Raw genomic sequence first — 20,968 nt, 5'->3', positions numbered from 1 at the left:
CTTGTTAGATTTTATTTTCAATGCCCTGGAAGCATTGTGGTTTTGATTGGTGTGGAAGGGATTATGGAGGTCTGAATTTTTGCTACCTCTAAGTTGCCATTTTTGACTCTACCTCCCTAACTGAAGTGTTTTTGCAGGAGTCCATTTTTTTCCGCTTTCCTGCTTCATAGAAACACCTTGGTAAGAACATCTCTTTGGTTCTCTGCCTTTAATACATTATTTATAATATAAACATAAATAGGAAATATCATCCATTCAGAAACCACTAATTATATAAAATTATTTCTGAAGATACCTTAAAATCAATTTGGGATATTTAGCTCATTAAGTTTTTCAAAGGTTGTTAGCCAGGTTAGGTCCATCCATCATCTATGTGACAATTAACAAATGCAAAATGGAAAAAAAAAAACACTGTATGGGCTTTTATAATATTTTACAATATTTTGCTTAGTAGCCATAGGGCTTAAAGTAACAGAATATATTTATAGTTAAAGCACAGTAGATTAAACTGATTCAAGTGTAACAGAATAGTATTGAGTACAGTAATATATGAACTTAAAACAACAAAATTAAATCTTAAATAAGACAAATCAGCAAAATACAATAAAATATAGACTTTCACAATACAAGGGAGTATGAAAGGGTTTAAATTTTTTACCTCCAGACTTTTAAAGTTCCTTTCTCTAGTGGTTCAGATTCCTTTTCTCATATTTCTGGGATCTCCCATAATGAGGGAGAACATGGTTTTAAGGAATTTCAAACTGGATGACTCTTAGAGACTGGGCACACCCAAATTGGCAAAGGGTTGTAGAGAGATTAATTTCTTCCCTGAATCTCAGGCAGGATAATTGAAAGGATTAGTGTACTTATCAATGGTAGAAACAAAAACCATCCTAAAACTGGAAGCTGTTTGAAATAGTCAAGGTAATGCTCTTTCATAGAATGTGTCATACTTTCAGTTTACTTCCTGTTTGGAAGAACTTCCTTCTTCCTTTCCCTTACCTCCTAAGGTAAAATGCTAGGGAGCAGTTTGTTTCCCCAGCCACATGGAGAGGGTATTAGGAGGCTAATGGTTGCCTAAGGAAAATACACCCTGGTTTTTGCCATTTGTCTGGAGAACAGGTCCAAGTTTGTGAGTCCTGAAGTCACAGAGGCAGCTACCAGCAGTCTGGGACCTGGAGCTGGGGATGGATGAGCAATTGGGGTCTGAGGCCTGAGATCAAGAGGAAGCAGTATCAGCAACACCAGAGGCAGCAGGGAGGAACTGAGGAACATGGGATCAAGTAGATGGGCAAGAGAAGTGACTTGTCTCCTCTTTGCCAAGAGTCCTTTGGCTCAAAATAACCTGGCCAGTAGGGAGAGTGACTAGGGAAAAAGTAGGGAAAGAAAAAGGCAGCAGCTCCAGTAGAGAGTTCAGCATTCTCTCGAAGTTTTTGAGGGAGGGAGGGTGGCTAGGTGAGTAGGTGGGTTGGATGAAAAGCCTTGGCAGGAGAAATGTGGCTTAAAAAACTTTATCTAGTCTATTTTAAAAAAGATTGAGAATTTTTTCCAACTTCTGGTTGCCATAAATATAAAAATTAAAATTAAATCACAAATATCAAAATGTTATATTTTAGGAGATTTATTAATGATCATTAGAAATAAAGGAATAAAAAAGGTAGCAGAATAAAAAGACCAAAAACACATGCTGATCAGCCAGTTCAGATGCCTGCCTTACCACCACCAAGTTCACTGTCATCAAGCCAAAGGGGGGGGGGATCCTCCACATCCCCAACTAATATCCCCTGGCAAGTATGCAATGACAGGAAGTCAGTGGGCTCCCGGGAAATGTAGTTCATTTTTAGGGTAATAGATTTTCAATCATACAATAGTAATGTGCTAGAAAGTAGGCATACAAAGTCAAAAGAAAAAAAAAAAGCTCCTTTCCACAAGAAGCTTACATTCCATTACATGGAATAAACTAAACAGAAAAATAAGTCTATGAAAATTTGATTTAGCATAAGAATCAAAAACAGGATTGAATGAAAGATCCTTTAGAAATTCAGAGATTTTAAGAAGACAAAGTGAGTAAATAGGTTATTACACATAGGAAAGAAGAGTGGGCAGTCTATTAAAGAAAAGGAGGTAGGAAACATAATACTTAATATGGTGAAGAGATATAAAGAACAGCTAGGCCAGAACATGTAGCATGTGAAGATGAACACTTAAGCTTAGAATAATGATAAGCTTAGAAAGATACATACAAAGGCAATAAGGAGGGAATTTGGAAATGGCTTTGACAGCCAAGGTATGGAGTTTGTATTTCCTCTTAGAGGAAATTTTTAAGTTACCAAAAAAAATCTTATCATTTTATAGTTGAAGAAACTCCAAGTTCTGTGGAGATTTAAGGAACTTGGCCAAAGCAATTAAGTTAATTAGTGATGAGTCTGGGACTCAAAACCACTGCTCACAAAATCCTATTCCAGCAGTTCATGATAACATAAAATGTATGAGTTAAGTAGGTTCTGTTGTGTTTATAAAAATGAGTATAACAGTCTCCTCTGTCAAAAAACTTATAAGCAGTTAATAGGACAGTTCAAGTACCAAAATAACACTATGCCCATGTGTGCCAAAATGTGTAAATGTTATTAGAAACAAGTAGTTTTATAAAAATCCATTTAAATTCCAAATTGTGATTAATCAAACCAAAGAAAGTTCAAAAGAATGAAATCACCCTTTTTTGTGATCTAAATATCTGACAAGTGAATTTTTCTGTTTCTGCTCTGCTGAGGTTGAACTAGTGGTTTCCTGTTCTTTCCCCTTTCATAGCTCTTCAGAGGTATATCAGGAACAAAAGGAAATATCCATGTTGTCAAGAAGGCTGCTTTACTATTTAAGGAGACCCAAATATTTGAAATGAGGTAAGAATAAGATAAGTTTATATTACAGTATATGACCAAGTCTTCTTAGGAAAAAGAACATTTTTTTCCTGATTTTGTTTGCCATTCTATGTCACCACCAGTGGAAGACAGAACCACATATCTATCATATCATCAACCTTCATTATTTTTATAAATAACCATTGTTATCATTGTTTGTTGTTCAGATGTTTCAATCATGTGAAACTCTTCATTTCCCATTTGAAATTTAGTTAGAATAGATAATGTAGTAGATTCTCCAAATCATTTTACATATGAGTGAACAGAGGCAAACTAGGTTAAGTGATTTCCTCAGTATCACCCAGATAGTAAGTACCTGAGACTGGATTTGAACTCAGCCTTTTTGATTGAAGCTTTATCTACACACTGTACCACCTTGGTACTGGCAAATAATAATAGTAATTGGAAGGGACTATGGCGACCTTTTAGTTCAGTTTCCTATTGTTTTGATTTATAGTCTCGGAGTCTATATCTATAATGCCTTCATTACGAGGATCTAAAAATACCCTCACTATTTAAAACTGCAACTAATCTTTGATTAATACTTTTTAAAAGTTGCTCATGGGCATAGATAAAAAAAGAGTTCTTGAGTTTGTATAATAAGTATGTGTCAGGAGAAAGATTTAAAGTCCAGGACTTCCCGAATCTAAGTAGTGTCTTCTATCTAATTGCATTAAGCTGAATCTCCTCTTCTTCTTATGTTTCAGAAAAATGAAACTTAGTGACTTTTCCAAGGCTACATATGACCTAAGTAGTTAAAACTAAAATGTGAACTTATATTTTTTTTACTACAAAGCCAGTATTCCTTCAAGTATAACAACCAGACTTTCTGATTCAATTTTCCTAATTCAAAAATTAGTAATGTCTAAATAAATGATAGTAGCTTGGGTGATATTTGTGGCCACATGAGGAGAGGAAATAGAAGCAGGAGTTAGTATTTATTTCCTCCAGATTGAGGAAAAAGCCAAACTTCAAGGAACTTGAGTTGTGCTTTGGAGTTTATTATCATGCCGTTAACATGACATGTGTCTGTAGTGTCAGTAAACACTGCCATGACTGTTTTGGCCTTGATAAAAAAACAACAAACAAGTAAGGAGACCCATCGAGAACTTTATTTTTTTTATATAAGTCTCTTGGCCTGAGAATTACATAGGGTGGGTTTTATAAAGTATCTAAAAAACATTTTCATTCAGCATCTGTCAGTTTGTTTTTGTTCACTTTCTCATTTGCTTTTAGTCTCCACAGTAACTAGGTATATTAGGGAATTTAGCCATTTAAAGCTATTGTCAGCCAGATGCTCCCTGCCCCATAGGGTTTCTAAAAGACCTCCAATGGGATTGAATAGGCTAGCATCCAGAATCTAAAAACCTGAATCTTAACTAGTATATATAGCATAAAGTAAAACAAAATGTGGAGAGGGAAAGAAAAAGGAGGATTTGGATTAAGATCCATGGGGCTTATTAACAACCACAAAACTGTATGGTGGAGAGATTAGTAACACTCAGAGCTCATTACATGACCTTCTAAATAATCTTTTGCTTTTGTTGACTTATTTTCTCTCCCAGAGCTATTGTTTCTGAAGGTTTGCTACTGGTATTAAAATAATTTTGAAAGTCATTGATAGATTAAATAGATTCTCTCTAAAAAGAAAGGGCAGGCTGTGGTGCCAAAATTGTATTAGTGAGGGAGACTTTGAAAAGGAGGAACCAATATGCAGCTGTTTGGGGATTGAATACAATGTGACCCTTCTTCCCCCTTTCCTCAGGCTGAACTGCTCAAATGGAGTCAGACTAAAGGGTAAGTCTGTTTTCCCTCAGCCTCCATCTTAACTGATGGGATTGATGTTCCCCTCCTAATACATGGACTCTGATTCAAGTTCTATTTTAAATCAAGATGTCTAGTTTATTTGAATATAAAAAGTTGAAAGGAAAATGAAAAGGACAGTGGGAAGAGGAGGTCCCTAAGATATCTTCCCCATATAGCTTTTGAGGGTTTGACCTAGGTATCTTTCTTCAGAAATAAGCACTGGGTTCCCCTAAGATAAAAAGAGAGTCTTTATCCCAAATATTGTCTTCAGTTGAGGATTGAGATCTTCTTTCTTCTGTGCAGAGAACAGGATTGAGAGGTTTGGGTATTTTACTTGCCAAGGTAGTTCTCCCTCCCAGCTCCCAAAGAGCCCAAGCTAAGAAGAAGAAATTTGGTCTTTTTCTCCAACTGCTTTTTGAGCCTGGCTGGAATTCTATCCCATCCCCCCCAGGTCTTGTGGGGCTCCATTTGCTCCTCTTCTGAAACATTTCTTCAAATTCAATATTTCTTTGCTTCTGGATCATTCCCTTGTACAAAAGGCCTAAAATGAAAAGCTGACAAGGCATCCTAAAAAATAAATAAAAGGGAAAATTGGTTGTAAAAAAAGGTTTACTTGTTCCCATATATGATATATGACTTAATTCTATGCATTGAAATATGATATATTCTGCTTGGAATACTTTTCTTTCTTCTTCTTCTTCTTCTTCTTCTTCTTCTTCTTCTTCTTCTTCTTCTTCTTCTTCTTCTTCTTCTTCTTCTTCTTCTCTCTCCTCTCTCTCTCTCTCTCTCTCTCTCTCTCTCTCTCTCTCTCTCTCTCTCTCTCTCTCTCTCTCTCTCTCTCTCTCTCTTTCCCAATCTCTCTCTCACACACAAAGAGTTCTTAGTTTCTTCAAGTTCAAAATTCCCTCTGTACAAGAGACTTTCATTGGTCTTTCTCAATCATTATTCCCACTTACCCTTGGCAGATGGACTATATTGTATTTATTTGGTATCAGTTCACACACAAAATATATGCATAAACACATAAATATATAAAATATAACACATATCCACATAGATATACTTATTTAATAATTCCTATGTTTATTGACCCCCTCACCCCAACATTATAATGTAATTCCCTTGAAGGTTGAGTTTTTGCCTTTGTTTCCTCAATAGCTAGAGTGGTTGCCATATGAGAGTCAGTTTCAGAAGTAGGAAGAACTGGATTAAAATCTCACCTATGACACATAGAGAATTTCTGAACCTATGTAAATAAATTAACCAATTAGAGCTCTGGGCAACTCACTAGGACTCTCTGCTGCAGAGAAGATTCCAATTAGCCCAAGTTAGAAAAATATTCTTCATTCAAGGGATTTTCTATACCAATTCAATTATAGCTCTACTCTTAGCCCATGAGTGCCTGAAACACAGAAGCACTCTGGAAATTTTTGTTTAATCAATGGATGATATTGTCCTTTTTTGCCATATAGTCAGTCTGGCTTTTGATTTTCAACTTGGAAGTGGAATCATCTGGAAAAAAATGTTCATCTCAAATGCCTAATGGCCCAGTACCAAGGCCTTTAGAGCCAAGGGTACAATCAGTCCAAAGTCAGAGGGGGACTCTTCAGGAGCTTTCTGGGCAAGAACCATTAGGAATTTTGTCAAATTCTATGAGAAAATATTCAGAAATATCTTTCAAACTATTATGCCAAAAACAAGAGGAATATTATATTATCTCATGTTCCAGTTACATTGCCAAATTTTACTTTCTATAAATATTTATGAGATGTGATCTTAGCTTCCAGTAACACACTACACATACACAAACACCAATATATTACTAAGAACATAAAAATTATATAAAATTTATAGTATTTCTCCAGGTAATCATGATGATGATGTTAGGTTCATACTAATGTACACTACTTACTATACAAAATTTCAAACCTTGCTAAATCTTTTTTACACTTTACACCTCAGTATTTTCATCAATAAAATGAAAAGGTGGACTTAAATTACTCCTGAGTGCTCTTCCAGTTCTAAATCAATGACCTATGATGCTAAGTCATGAGTCTAACAATAATCAGCAAGACAGTATTTGCATTGCCTTTCCCTTTTACATGCTAATTTTATCATTTAATCACATTTAATGAATTTTTACTAAGGAGCTACTATATACAAAGAATTATGCTGGTATTTGTAAAAGACAGAGGAGAAATCCAGACCTAAATAGAATTGTAAGCTATAGATATCAGACTATAAAATAGAAGGCAGAATATGCCTACAGGAATGCTGAGGAGGAGGAGAGGAGAGGAGAGGGAGAGAGAGAGAGAGAGAGAGAGAGAGAGAGAGAGAGAGAGAGAGAGAGAGAGAGAGAGAGAGAGAGAGAGAGAGAACTCATTGTGGTCTAGATTTGTACAGAAAATCTTCATGAGAAAGATGATATGTGACCCAAATGATGAATGATGAATAGACTTCAAGAGAATGGGAGCAGAGGAAATAAATATTTCAGGTGAAAGAAGGAGCAATGGTATAGAGATAGAGACAAAGATGGTGTACTCAAAGAGTGGTGATAAACCAGATCTGACCTTAATAGGAATATCCAATTGGGAACAGAGGATAATATAGGTCAATAGGTAGAGTGCAGTCAGATTATGGATCATCTAAAAAGTTAATCTGAGGAGTGTAGTCTCTATCCTGCATTATTTTTCCTGATTCAATCCAAATTGTAGAGGTACTGGCACAGGGCTGAGCAACAGTCAACCTCCCATTTCTGAATGTATCATATTGTTAATGAAACTAAAGATAAATGGTCCACTACAAGATACTTTTGCCTACTTCTATGTATTATTTTTTAGTTGTTTCAGGTCAACTTTTCCTGATCCTATTTTGAGGTTCTCTTGGCAAGGACAAGAAAGTGTTCACAATTTTCTTCTTGGTTTCATTTTATAGATAAGGAAAATAAGGCAAACAAGGTTAAGTGACTTGACTAGAGTCACATAACTAAGGTGAGATTTGAACTCTGAAAGATGGGACATCTTGGCACAGGCACAGTACTCCACTGAGCAACAAACCACCCTGTTTCCAGGTATTTATTCTAAAATACAAGCCAGTTTATGGAAATAAACTATGTGGAATAAGGATCAGACTACATCAGTAAAATGAAAAGAAAAAAAAAGTTCTTCAAAGTCTTCAAATAAGAAAAGAAACAATTCCTGTCAATTAATTCAAGTGAATTCACTGCTGTTGCAATATATTAACAAGGAAAATAAATCAAGAGGCTGCACTTAGAACAGATTACCAAAATCAGAACATTCTAGTCAATGAAGCTAAATAGCCTGAGGGTTTATACTGCTTTACTCCTGAGATTTCTGATTCAGATTGTATATGATATATCCCAAAATTATATATTATCTTGGACTCCATTTTTTACAATCTCACTTTTTGATTGTATATTGAAGGTATTTTAAAAAACTGATATATTATTTATTTTGTTTCTTTGCTTATTCACATTTATATTTATCTACTTATCTTTTTCCTTTATACATTTATTCATTTATTTCTTTGTTTTCATTAATAAAAGTCAAGAATGTGAAGGTTCACAGCTTTAACAATGATCAGCAACCCCAAAATTAAATTTCTACAAGTAAAAAAACACCAAAATATTATATACACACATAAAATAAATATATGCATGCATATATACATTCATTAATCCATACAATCACAATCACTGGTATCCATACAGCCATGTATTTCTCTTTTCTCATTTTGAAAATATCTGCTTCTTTTTTTCCCAGATCTCAATATACAACATTCCATTCCTCCCTTCATCTGAAAAAAGTATAAGCAATAATTGTAGGTAAATGATGTGGAAAGAAAGCTGGGAGAAGGAAAATGCATCTGAATGCAAAGAGAGAAGACATGACATCAAGATTACTGTGTGAAGATGGGGTTAACTCTCACCTGCCCATTTTTTAGATTTTAGTCACCAGGAATGTATACATTCCCACTGAATCCTTAAGTGTGGAGGGGAGTCTATGATCCACATGTGCTAGTGAGTGACAAATCAAAAACAACTGACTGCCCCTTGGGCAATCTGAGACAAAGCTAAATTGCAATTGGTCCACTTAAAAGTGGAAGGAAGGCACAGGAAGTGACACAAAGAACAATTTAATAATGGTGGTAACTTCTTGTGACCAGTATTTTCTCCTTTGAACTTTTAAAAATTAAAATTAGATCTCAATAATAATATTATATTTTAAGAGATTTATTAATGATCATTAGAAATCAAGGAATAAAGAAGAAACAAAATCAAGATCATGTGCCCATTGCTGATCAGCCAGTTCAAACACCTGCCTTACCACCACCAAGCTTGGGACAAGAAGTAAAGACTGCAAAGTAGGACCACCCACTCAATTTACCCTCTGTCTACAGGAAATACATAATGACAGAAAGTCAGTGAGATCTTGAGATATGTAGTTCTTTTTTAGGGTAACATTTTCAATTATATATTCCCCTCCGAGACCCACAGAAGACTAGTCTCTCCAGTGGGTCTTGTAAACATACCAACATTGAAATTGCAATAATTTGAGGATAAGAAGAAAAGAGAACAAAACCAATAATTGCTAGGGGAATTGACAAAAAGCCAGATAGGGGGCAGTCTCCTTTTGGCATAAGAGTATACATTCAAATTAAATGTTCAATCAACCTTCAGTTCAATCAATCACACCCAAAGTTCATTCTGGATCTTCTTGATATAGATTGTGCTCTGTGGAGGCATCTTCATGGAGCCTTCTAATAAGAGTTCATTTTCTGGATTTGGAGAGGTATCATGTTTCTTAACTGAAAATTACTCTCAAAAAAGAATTTAAAAATTTCAATTTAAAATAATAATCATACAATTCCCCCAGAAGAGGGTGTTGAAAAACACAGGGATCACTTAGGGATGCATGACTGAGTTATGCGATATATGAATCAATTGGCAAGATAAATAAAAAAATATTTTAAAAATACAAATTAAAAAAATAAGTTCTGGATGAAAAACTATCAAAATCTTATGTGTAAAAATTCTAAGTAAAGGAAAAATAAATCCATAAAAGGTCCTTGAATCAGGACCCAATTAAAATGATTTAAGCAATTATGCATTTACCTAATCAGTAGCCAGGACTATAGAAAGTTTGCCACAGCAGGAAAGACAGAATATATTATAGTTGTTAGGTAGGAGCCAAATTTAAGTTACTTGGTAGAATATGGGACAAGAAAGACCTGCCTTTAACACATGTTAAACAGCCGCAACCTAGAATCCCAAATAAGTTCAAGTCCTCTTGCCTTCTTTCAAAATTTTCATGAATCCCATTGGGATTGGTTGATCTCTTTGACCTTGTGCTTGATTGGCACTATGCAATTTAACTTTGTGCTTCTTTGGTACTGTGCAATGGCTCTTTTTGTATTCTCTTGCCCTAGAATCAGACAAAATCATTAATCAAAGTCCCATAATTTTTTAAATAATCAATGGCATAATTTTTATAGTCTAAAGCTTTTGGGGCATGCATTGACATTATAGCAAATATATTTTAAACTTATATTACTGCACAAAAGTTAAAGAAAATATCAATACTGGTGGCATATTCTTCAAATACAAAAAGGAAAGAAAAATAAAAATAAAACTGAAATAGTATATTGCACATCCAAACAAAAATAATAATAAAGTTTTAAAAATCAAAAATATATAGCTTACAATAATTGACACTATGTCAGCTAAGGAAATGTAGAATACAAAGGTTTCTCACCAAAAAATGAGATCCATTTCCTTTATATCTTGTCCATGATCCACTAATAGTTTTTATAAAGAACAGTAGTATAATAGGTAATGCACATTCAAAAGGTATCAAAATCCCCAAAGTTATAATAGCCCATTTAATTACAATAGCAAACAAACTCAGTATCCTATTTCATATAAGTTGTTATATGACCTTGGAGGAGTTCCAGCTTGGGACCTCAGATTGCTCTTGGATGTTCCCTTAGCACTGTCATTTGGGTGAGTGAAAACCTGATTCCTTTTCCTGGCTTTTCTGGAGGTACTACCCTCCAGAAAGGTCCTTTGTCTTGGAGATAGAACTTGTGGATAGAACTCCTGTTTAATTTACCTCTGGCACCCCCTTTACTGGGGCCTCTGAAGACGCACCTGGTTCTGCCAGGCTGGAGTGATTATCTCTCTCTCCCTTTTCCCCTATTTTCACTCTTTCTATTTTGTAAATAAACTACAATAAAACTCATTCTGACTTGAGTAATTAATTTTGGCAACCAGATTTCTCATAAATTTAGTGTAACCTTTAATTTTTAAACTTTATAACTGTAGTCTACGCCTTTTGTCTGTGCTTTAGGACTGTGATACCTAGGTATTTTTTTTCCTATTCAGGAAATGCCTCTCAAATTTATATTGTATTAAAGAGCAAGAAACAGAATAAGCATATATCTAAAAATGAAGGATGAAATGAGATAGAAATCTGGGAGTAGTACCATGATCAACTAAAAGTAAAGCTATCTTAGGATTTAAGTTCCTGGTTTTAGGAAAATATGGCTATTGGATGAACAATATAGTAGCAAAATTATTCCTTTTTAAGTTTTAGAAAATATAAGAGAGTAGACTTATTATTCTGACAGCAGATCATGGCCCTTATAAAATCCCTACAGAGTATACAGATAGTATCATGCATTGAAACTGGGTAGAAACTTCTCTGTGTTCAAACTGAGCAGTATTTTTTTTTCTTTTTTTTTAAACATTATTTTATTTGGTCATTTCCAAACATTCATTGGAAACAAAAATCATTTTCTTTTCCTCCCCCCCCCCACACATCTCCCATAGCCAGCTCATGATTCCACTGGGTATCACATGTGTTCTTGACGCGAACCCATTTCCATGTTGTTGGTATTTGCTCTAGAGTGTTCATTTAGAGTCTCTCCTCAGTCATATCCCCTTCAACCCTGTAGTCAAGCAATTGCTTTTCTTTGGTGTTTTTACTCTCACAGTTTATCCTCTGCTTGTGGATAGTGTTTTTAGATCCCTGCAGATTGCTCAGGGACATTGCATTGTACCAAATGGAGAAGTCCATTACCTTCGATTGTACCACAGTGTATCAGTCTCTGTGTATAATGATTTCCTGGTTCTGCTCCTTTCGCTCTGCATCACTTCCTGGAGGTTGTCCCAGACTCCATGGAATTCCTCCACTTTATTATTCCTTTGAGCACAATAGTATTCCATCACCAACATATACCACAATTTGTTCAGCCATTCCCCAATTGAAGGGCATCCCCTTGTTTTCCAATTGTTGGCCACCAAAAAGTGCAGTTATGAATATTCTTGTACATGTATTTTTCCTTATTATCTCTTTGGGGTACAAACCCAGCAGTGCTATAGCTGGATCAAAGGGCAGACAGTCTTTTGTCGCCCTTTGGGCATAGTTCCAAATTGCCCTCCAGAATGATTGGATAAATTCACAATACCACCAGCAATGAATTAGTGTCCCTACTTTGCCACATCCCCTCCAGCATTCATTACTTTCCATAGCTGTCATGTTAGCCAATCTGCTAGGTGTGAGGTGATACCTAAGAGTTGCTTTGATTTATATCTCTCTGATTATAAGAGATGTAGAGCACTTTTTCATGTGCTTATTAATAATTTTGATTTCTTTGGCTGAGAACTGCCTGTTCATGTCCCTTGCCCATTTATCAATTGGAGAATGGCTTGATTTTTTGTACAATTGATTTAGCTCTTTGTAAATTTGAGTAATTAAACCTTTGTCAGAGGTTTTTATGAAGATTGCTTCCCAAATTGTTGCTTCCCTTCTGATTTTAGTTACATTCGTTTTGTTTGTAAAAAAACTTTTTAATTTGATGTATTCCAAATTATTTATTTTGCATTTTGTGACTCTTTCTAAGTCCTGCTTGGTTTTAAAATCTTTCCCTTCCCAAAGTTCTGACATGTATACTATTCTGTGTTTGCCTAATTTTCTTATAGTTTCCTACTTTATGTTCAAGTCAATCACCTATTTTGAATTTTTCTTTGTATAGGATGTGAGGTGTTGATCTAAACCTAATCTTTCCCACACTGTCCTCCAATTTTCCCGGCAGTTTTTATGAAATAGTGTATTTTTACCCCAAAAGTTGGGTTCTCTGGGTTTCTCATATACTGTCCTGCTGAGGTCACTTACCCTGAGTCTATTCCACTGATCCTCCTTCCTGTCTCTTAACCAGTACCAAATTGTTTTGATAACTGCTGCTTTATAATATAATCTGAGATCTGGGACTGCAAGGCCACCTTCTTTTGTTTTTTTTTTCCATTATTTCCCTGGATATCCTTGATCTTTTGTTTTTCCAAATGAACTTTGTTATGTTTTTTTCTAAATCAGTAAAAAAAATTTTTGGAAGTTCAATGGGTATGGCACTAAATAGATAAATGCGCTTGGGTATGATGGTCATTTTTATTATATTGGCCCATTCTACCCATGAGCAGTTAATATTCTTCTAATCGTTCAAGTCTAGTTTTAGTTGTGTGGAGAGTGTTTTGTACTTGTGTTCATATAGTTCCTGTGTTTATTTCAGGAGATAGATTCCTAAGTATTTTATTTTGTCTAAGGTGATTTTTAATTGGATTTCTATTTCTAGTTCTTGCTGCTGAGTTGTGTTGGAAATATATAGAAATGCTAATGACTTATGCAGGTTTATTTTGTAGCCTGCAACTTTGCTAAAGTTGTTGATTATTTTGATTAGCTTTTTGTTTGAATCTCTAGGATTCATTAAGTAGACCATCATGTCATCTGCAAAGAGTGATAACTTGGTCTCCTCCTTGCCTATTTTAATGCCTTCAATTTCTTTTTCTTCTCTAATTGCTATTTCTAGTGTTTCTAGTACAATGTCAAATAATAGAGGTGATAATGGGCAACCTTGTTTCACTCCTGATCTTATCGGGAATGCATCTAGTTTATCCCCATTGCAGATGATATTAGTCGATGGTTTTAGATACATACTGTTTATTATTTTTAGGAACGATGCTTCTATTCCTATTCTTTCTAGTGTTTTTAATAGGAATGGGTGTTGTATTTTATGAAAAGCTTTTTCTGCGTCTATTGAAATAATCATGTGGTTCTTGTTGGTTTGCTTGTTGATGTGATCAATTATGTGGATGGTTTTCCTAATATTGAACCAGCCCTGCATTCCTGGGATAAATCCTACTTGATCATGGTGAATGACCCTTCTGATCACTTCCTGGAGTCTTTTTGCTAGTATCCTATTTAAGATTTTTGCTTCTATATTCATTAGGGAGATTGGTCTATAATTTTCTTTCTGTTTTTTACCTGCCTGGCTTTGGGATCAGAACCATGTTTGTGTCATAAAAGGAATTTGGAAGAACTCTGTCTTTGCTCATTATGTCAAATAGTTTGTATAGTATTGGGGTTAGCTGTTCTGTGAATGTTTGATAGAATTCACTGGTGAATCCATCAGGCCCTGGGGATTTTTTCTTAGGAAGTTCTTTGATGGCCTGTTGGATTTCTTTTTCTGATATGGGATTATTTAAGAAATCGATTTCTTCTTCTGTTAGTCATGGCAATTTATATTTTTGTAAATATTCATCCATATCACCTATCTTGGTATATTTAATGCCATATAGTTGGGCAAAGTACTTTTTAATGATTGCCTTAATTTCCTCTTCATTGGATGTGAGGTCCCCCTTTTCATCCTTGATGCTGTTAATTTGCCTTTCTTCTTTCCTTTTTTTAATTAGATTGACCAGTACTTTGTCTATTTTGTCTGTTTTTTCAAAGTACCAGCTTCTAGTCTTGTTTATTTCTGCAATAGTTCTATCACTTTGATTTTATTAATTTCTCCCTTAATTTTTAGGATCTCTAGTTTGATTTTCTTCTGGGAGTTTTTAATTTGTTAGTTTTCAAGTTTTTTGATTTGCATTTCCAATTCATTCATCTCTGCCCTCCCTAATTTGTTAATATATGCACACAGAGATATGAATTTTCCTCTAAGTACTGTCTTGGCTGCATCCCATAAGGTTTGAAAGGATGTCTCACCATTGTTATTTTCCTCAGTGAAATTATTAATTGTTTCTATGATTTCTTCTCTAACTAACCAATTTTGGAGTATCATATTTTTTAATTTCCAATTAATTTTTGATTTGGCTATCCATGTACCCATACTGATCAATATTTTTATTGCTTTATGATTTGAAAAGGTCACATTTTTTATTTCTTTTTTTCTGCAGTTGAGTGCCATGTTTCTGTGACCTAGTGTATGATCGATTTTTGTGAATGTGCCATGTGGTGCTGAGAAGGTGTAATCCTTTTTGTCCCTGTTTATTTTTCTCCATATGTCTATTAACTCTAATTTTTCTAAGATTTCATTCACCTCTTTTACCTCTTCCTTATTTATTTTTTTATTTGATTTATCTAAATTTGATAGTGGTTGGTTCAAATTTCCCACTAATATGATTTTACTGTCTATTTCTTCCTTCAATTCTCCTAGTTTCTCCATTAGAATTTTGGATGCTATTCCATTTGGTGCATACATGTTGATTAGTGACATTTCCTCATTGTCTATATTCCCATTTAACAGAATATATTTACCTTCCCTATCCCTTTTGATCAGGTCTATTTGTTCTTTGGCTTTGTCAGATATCATGATTCTAACTCCTGCCTTCTTTCTATCAGTTGAGGCCCAAAAGGTCTTACTCCATCCTTTAATTCTAACCTTGTGAGTATCAACCCGCTTCATATGTGTTTCTTGAAGACAATATATGGTAGGTTTTTGGGTTCTAATCCAATCTGCTATTTGTCTACATTTTGTGGGTGAGTTAATCCCATTCATGTTCAAAGTTATTATTGTCACTTGTGGATTCCCTGGCATTTTGATATCTTCCCCTAGTTCTGACCTTTCTTCCCTAGCTATATCCTTTTGAATAAGTGATTTACTTTAGGTCAGTGCCCCTAGTCCCCTCCCTTGGTATGTTTCCCTTTCTAGCCCCTCCATTTTTATGCTCCCTTACCCTCCCCCCTCTTTTTCACTCCTTTTTTATACTCATCTCCCTCCTCCCCCTCCTTAATTTCCTGTTCTTTCTTACTCTGTTGGATAAGATAGAATTCAGGATCCCACTGGATCTAGATGTTCACTGAGAGTAAGGTTTATGTAATACCAATTCACGCTTTTCTTCCTCTCCTTCTCATATGAGAGATCTCCCTTTCCCATGTGTATCTTTGTATGGGAAAGATTATTTTATTTAGTCCCCCCCTATTTCTTGAAATAAGTCTTAGTATTGTAGATGCTTCCCCCTCCCTTTTCCTTTCTTTTCCCCCCCTTTCACCAAATCTTCTTGATGCCTCAATCTTTCCCTATGCATGACTCTTCTAACTACTCTCATGGTGCATACAATTTTTGAGAGTTACATAATATATTTTCCCCACACATTAATATATAATTTGATGTAAATGTAGTCCATATAGAAGAGATTTTTATTTAAAGAAAAAGATAAGATTTATCTCCTTTTCCCTTTCTTTCATATTTACCTTTTCATGTTTCTCTTGCTTTCTGTGATTGGATATCAAATTTTCCACTAAGTTCTGGTCTTTTCTTAGCAAATGCTTGGAAATCTTCTATTTTGTTGAATGCCCATACTTTCCCCTGGAAGTTTATAGTCAGTTTTGATGGGTAGTTGATTCTTGGTTGGAGACCCACCTTTCTTGCCTTTTGAAATATCGTGTTTCATGCTTTGTGGTCTCTTTGTGTGTTAGCTGGTAAGTCACGTGTGATCCTTATGGGAGCCCCCTATATCTGAAGCTCCTCTTCTTGGCTTCTTGTAGGATTTTCTCCTTTTCTTGGAAGCTCTTGAATTTGGCGATTAAATTCCTGGGGGTTGTCTTTTGGGGATTTAGTATATAGAGTGTCCTATGAACCCTTTCTATTTCTATTTTGCCCCCTTGCTCCAGAACATGTGGGCAATTTTCTTCTATAATCTCCTGTAGTATAGCATCAAGGTTTTTTTTTATCTCTTGTTTTTCGGCCAGACCAATGAGTCTTACGTTGTCTCTTCTTCCTCTGTTTTCCAGGTCTGTGACCTTTTCAGTGAGATATTTTGTGTTTTCTTCTAATTCATTAATTTTTTGACTTTGCTTTATTAATTCTTGCTGTTTTGCATGCTCACTGTCTTCCAGTTGCTTAATTCTGGTCTTTAAGGACTGGTTTTGCTTTTCAGCTTTGTCTGCCCTTCTATTAGATGCTTCCAGCTCTTTCTCCAATTTTGAAGTCTTGTCTATCAGACTGCTGATCTCTTTCTCCCATTTTTCTTTCCAGAAGGTTTCCATCTTTTGGGTATGCTCCAATTTGAGTTCTTCCAGAGCTTGTGGATAATTTCCATTTTGTGAGGCATGTTTTGATTTTGTTTGGATTTCATCCTCTTTCTCTTCTTTTCCTTGGGTACTCCCACCCTAAAAGTTTTCAATAGTCACCTTTTTCCCTTTCTTCCTGGAGGCTTGATTTTGGTCCATGTGAGCCACCCCTTTGGTGGTTTTATTCCCCTTTCCTTTTTGGTCTGGGGTCTGGGTGATATGGGCGGGTTTTCTGTGAATTTAGGTTGCCTCAGAATAGTTCTTCCCAGCCTTTGAGGTTTCTTAGAGCACAGGCCCCTGTGCTCAGCATGGCCTCCCCTTTCCTCAGCGCAGGATTTTCCTGTGAAACTGCCCTGAGAAGTCGTTTCCTTGCAGTCTTTAGATCCCAAGGACCCTGGTGTGCCCCCCAGATAGAGACTCTCCTCACTCACTCACTGTCCCAGTGAGGGCTCTGATACCTTACTATGGTTTGGTAGGGGGTGTGGGGGAGGGGCAGCTCAGTTCACGTTTTTGTGCAAGGTTTTCCTCCTCCTTATAGTGTGGAAATGTTCAAGCTCCCCCCCCCCATACCTTCGTTTCTGTAGGGTACTGGAGAGTCCCTCTGTTCTTCCAAATATGATTTTTATACTCTTTTGTGGTAGTCTATTTCGTTCAGTGCTGGGGAGAGGAAGCGATTTGCATCTAGATTGCAGCCATATTAACGAGGAAGTCAGATTGCAGCCATGTTAACCCAGAAGTCTGCAGCCATGTTAACCCGGAAGTCAGTATTTTTTAATATTAAATTGTTTTTTCTACAAACTCCTCAGAAATTAGGTAAATTACATAATATTTGTTTCCTACACATTTCCATTAGGATTGTTAAACAATGAATAAGAATAACTACAAGGATTCTGGTAATGAGGTGACAGAATAGACAGAGTACCAGATTTAGAATGAGATGGGTATGTCCTCAAATAGAGTCATAGGAATTTACTAGCTCTGCTTAAAACAATTCAACCACTGTCTGTTTCCTTTTACCCTTAATTATAAATTGAGTTTAATCACACCAACTACCTCCCTGGGTTGATATGAGATTAAAATGAGATAACTATAAACTGTTTTGTATATCTTAATTATACACAAACACACCACAAAATTTACATGTATATTTATGTACATATATGATGTATACATGTATACATCACTCTATACATGTATGTACATACATACAGAGAATATATTTGCTTGATATAACACATATATATTTGCTTGATTGTAGCTGGTTTCAGGCAGAGATAACTACATGTACAAAATCAGTAGTATCTTTTATTCCATTTGTTTTTACACAAATAAATATTTCTGCTAAATTTACTGTTCGCTACATATAACAACTGTCCTCCTTAGTGAATATGTGCTGCGTTTGAGAGTACAACAGAAATTAGTCTAACACTATGATCATATTTGCTAAGACATTTACAAATATTATTTCATTTAACCCTCATCTCAAATCTGTGTTGTAGGTGCTATTATACACATTTTATAGTCAATGAAACTGAGGCAAATAGAAGTTAAATTACTTGTCCAATGTCAAACATAACATCCCTAAGGTCAAATGAATAGTAAGTGACAGAATAAGAATTTAAACTCAGGTCATTCTAACACTAGGCCCAGTGTTCTATCTACTGCACCACACTCATATATGAATGAAGAAGCCCTATCTACTTCCATTAGACAAACAGAAAATTGAACTTTGCAACTTTTCTCCTACCCAGAATAGCAGTGGAATAATAAGGAGAATTGAGGGGATCATGGGAGAGGAAGGTTAACCTTGTATGAATTGCTATTAATGTACTTTAAGATATTTCTACCACCATAATTAAAGCTTATAAATGTGTATGTATACACATCTATGATATTTAATAATTAATTTAAAGAAAACGGTTTGAGTAGATAGAAGGATGCAGATGGAGGAACAATCCCTGTAGCACTTATTCTCAAATTGTGTTTTGAATAAGTTTCTGCACCATGAAATGAATGGAATTTACTCTTGTCTTTGCAGGAACTTATTGGTGACTCTTCCTTAGAATAAAGAAAAATGTTGTGTCATAAAAAAAAGAAAGTGAACCAAACCACTATCATAGAGGAATGCAAGAATGGAAGCATCACTCACAACTGGGAGGAACCAAGGAATATTGACAACCAGATGATCTCAAGGCATGAGAGAGGTACAAGAATTTTGGAAGATACCCACAGGGACCTGTGATGCTAAGTGGTATGTGAAACCCTTGAATACTCATCCTCTTTCCTGCCAACTACTTTATAATCACTTAGCCCTCTTATTGGTCAGTGCTAGTAAAGAAAAGTAAGAAATACAAGAATAATAAAAAATTCAGACAGAATTTATGTTTGTAGTGCACAACTAGGGATTTACAGAACTGACTACTATCAGCAATATGAAGCCACTCTTCCTCACTTAAATCCAATTGGCATGCAACTAAGACATAATCATGTGATGCCATTTATCTTCCTCAAAAACAAAGGGAAAACCTTGGGCAAGTTAAAGTCAAAATGGATATATAACGTAAAAATGAAAGGTGAAAACACAAAAAAATTAAAGCAATATGAAATAGTTTAACTCTTAGATCTATGACTAAAGTAAGGATGTATGATCAAATAAGACACAGAGAACATTATGATATCTAAAAAATATATAGCCTTGACTCAATTAAATTTTAAAAGTTTTGCGCAAACAAAACCAATTAAATCAATATTAGAAGAAAAACAACAACAAACTAGAAGAAAATTATAGAAAGTGTCTCCGATATTAAAGGTCTCGTTTCTAAAATATATAGAGAATAGAATCAAATTTATAAGTTTATAAAACATTCCCCAATTAACAAATGGTCAAAAATGTGAACAGGAAATCCTAAGATGAAGAAAACAGAACTATCTTTAGTCATATAAAGATGTTGCAAATCATTATGAATTGGAAAAATGCAAATTAAAACTATTCTGAGGTCCTATCTTACACCTATCAGATTGGCTAAAATGAGATATTTCACATTTTCATTTTTTATTATTTTTATTTTGTTTTATTGCTTTGTGATTTTTCATGAAGTTATTAGCTTCTAGTTGCCCAATTCTAATATTTAACTATTTTATTCAATGAGTTTTTGAGTGTCTTTTGTTTTTATTTGGTCCATTTCTTTTTACATTCCTTTCATTTCTTTTCCCACCTCTACCTCTTTCAAATGATTTTTGAAATAATTTCTGAGCTCTTCCAGAATCTGAGACCAATTCATATTTTTCTTTTGAACTTTGCTTTTGTTTGTTTTGCTTTTACTGTCTCCTCCTTGTCTGTGCCTATGCTCCCCATAAAATTCTATATGATAAGGTGGGTTTTTTATGTTTACTAATTTTCCCAGCTTTTTGTAATGTAGGCTCTGTTATCTGAGAGGTTAGACTATACTCTTAAACTCCAGTCCTTCCTTGATTCCTTTAACCTTATTTCTTGGTTTCTGTAAGCTTCAGTTCTTCCAAGATAGTATGATGGCCTGTGGGCTGGGAGCTCAAAGAACCACCTTCCAATAGTGATTCAGTTATGCCTGGAGACTTCTGATGGCTCAAATTCTAGCATATATTTGGATATGGGCTTTTGGTTTTACTTTGGGCTTGATCAGGTCAGGCACATAGCATACAACAGACAGCCCTGCCCTGCGACCTCACCTTTGTGATAGAGGAATGATCCAGAAACTTTGAAGGGCAGAGCCTGGAAGACATGCAGTGGTTTGAATCCACAGTGGAGGTTGGTGGAGGAGGCTTGGAATCTTGAGGGAAGAGAGATTCCAGGTGGGAGACAGTTGATCTTTTTCTCTATCTTGAGAGAGCAAGGGT

At 35.2% G+C, this 20,968-nt stretch overlaps 1 long non-coding RNA gene across 1 annotated transcript; it reads left to right on the top strand.

Annotated features, from left to right (window-relative positions):
- The first annotated feature begins 7,657 nt into the window (after positions 1 to 7,657).
- On the top strand, positions 7,658 to 19,346 carry LOC130454262 (uncharacterized). Its single transcript, XR_008911920.1, has 2 exons — positions 7,658 to 7,794; positions 19,134 to 19,346. It is a non-coding gene; the product is annotated as an uncharacterized LOC130454262 (long non-coding RNA).
- The last annotated feature ends 1,622 nt before the right edge of the window (positions 19,347 to 20,968 follow it).

The sequence above is a fragment of the Monodelphis domestica genome, chromosome 5 (assembly GCF_027887165.1).
Source record: "Monodelphis domestica isolate mMonDom1 chromosome 5, mMonDom1.pri, whole genome shotgun sequence".
Lineage (NCBI taxonomy): Eukaryota > Metazoa > Chordata > Mammalia > Didelphimorphia > Didelphidae > Monodelphis > Monodelphis domestica.
This window is presented reverse-complemented; position numbering and strand designations above follow the sequence as displayed.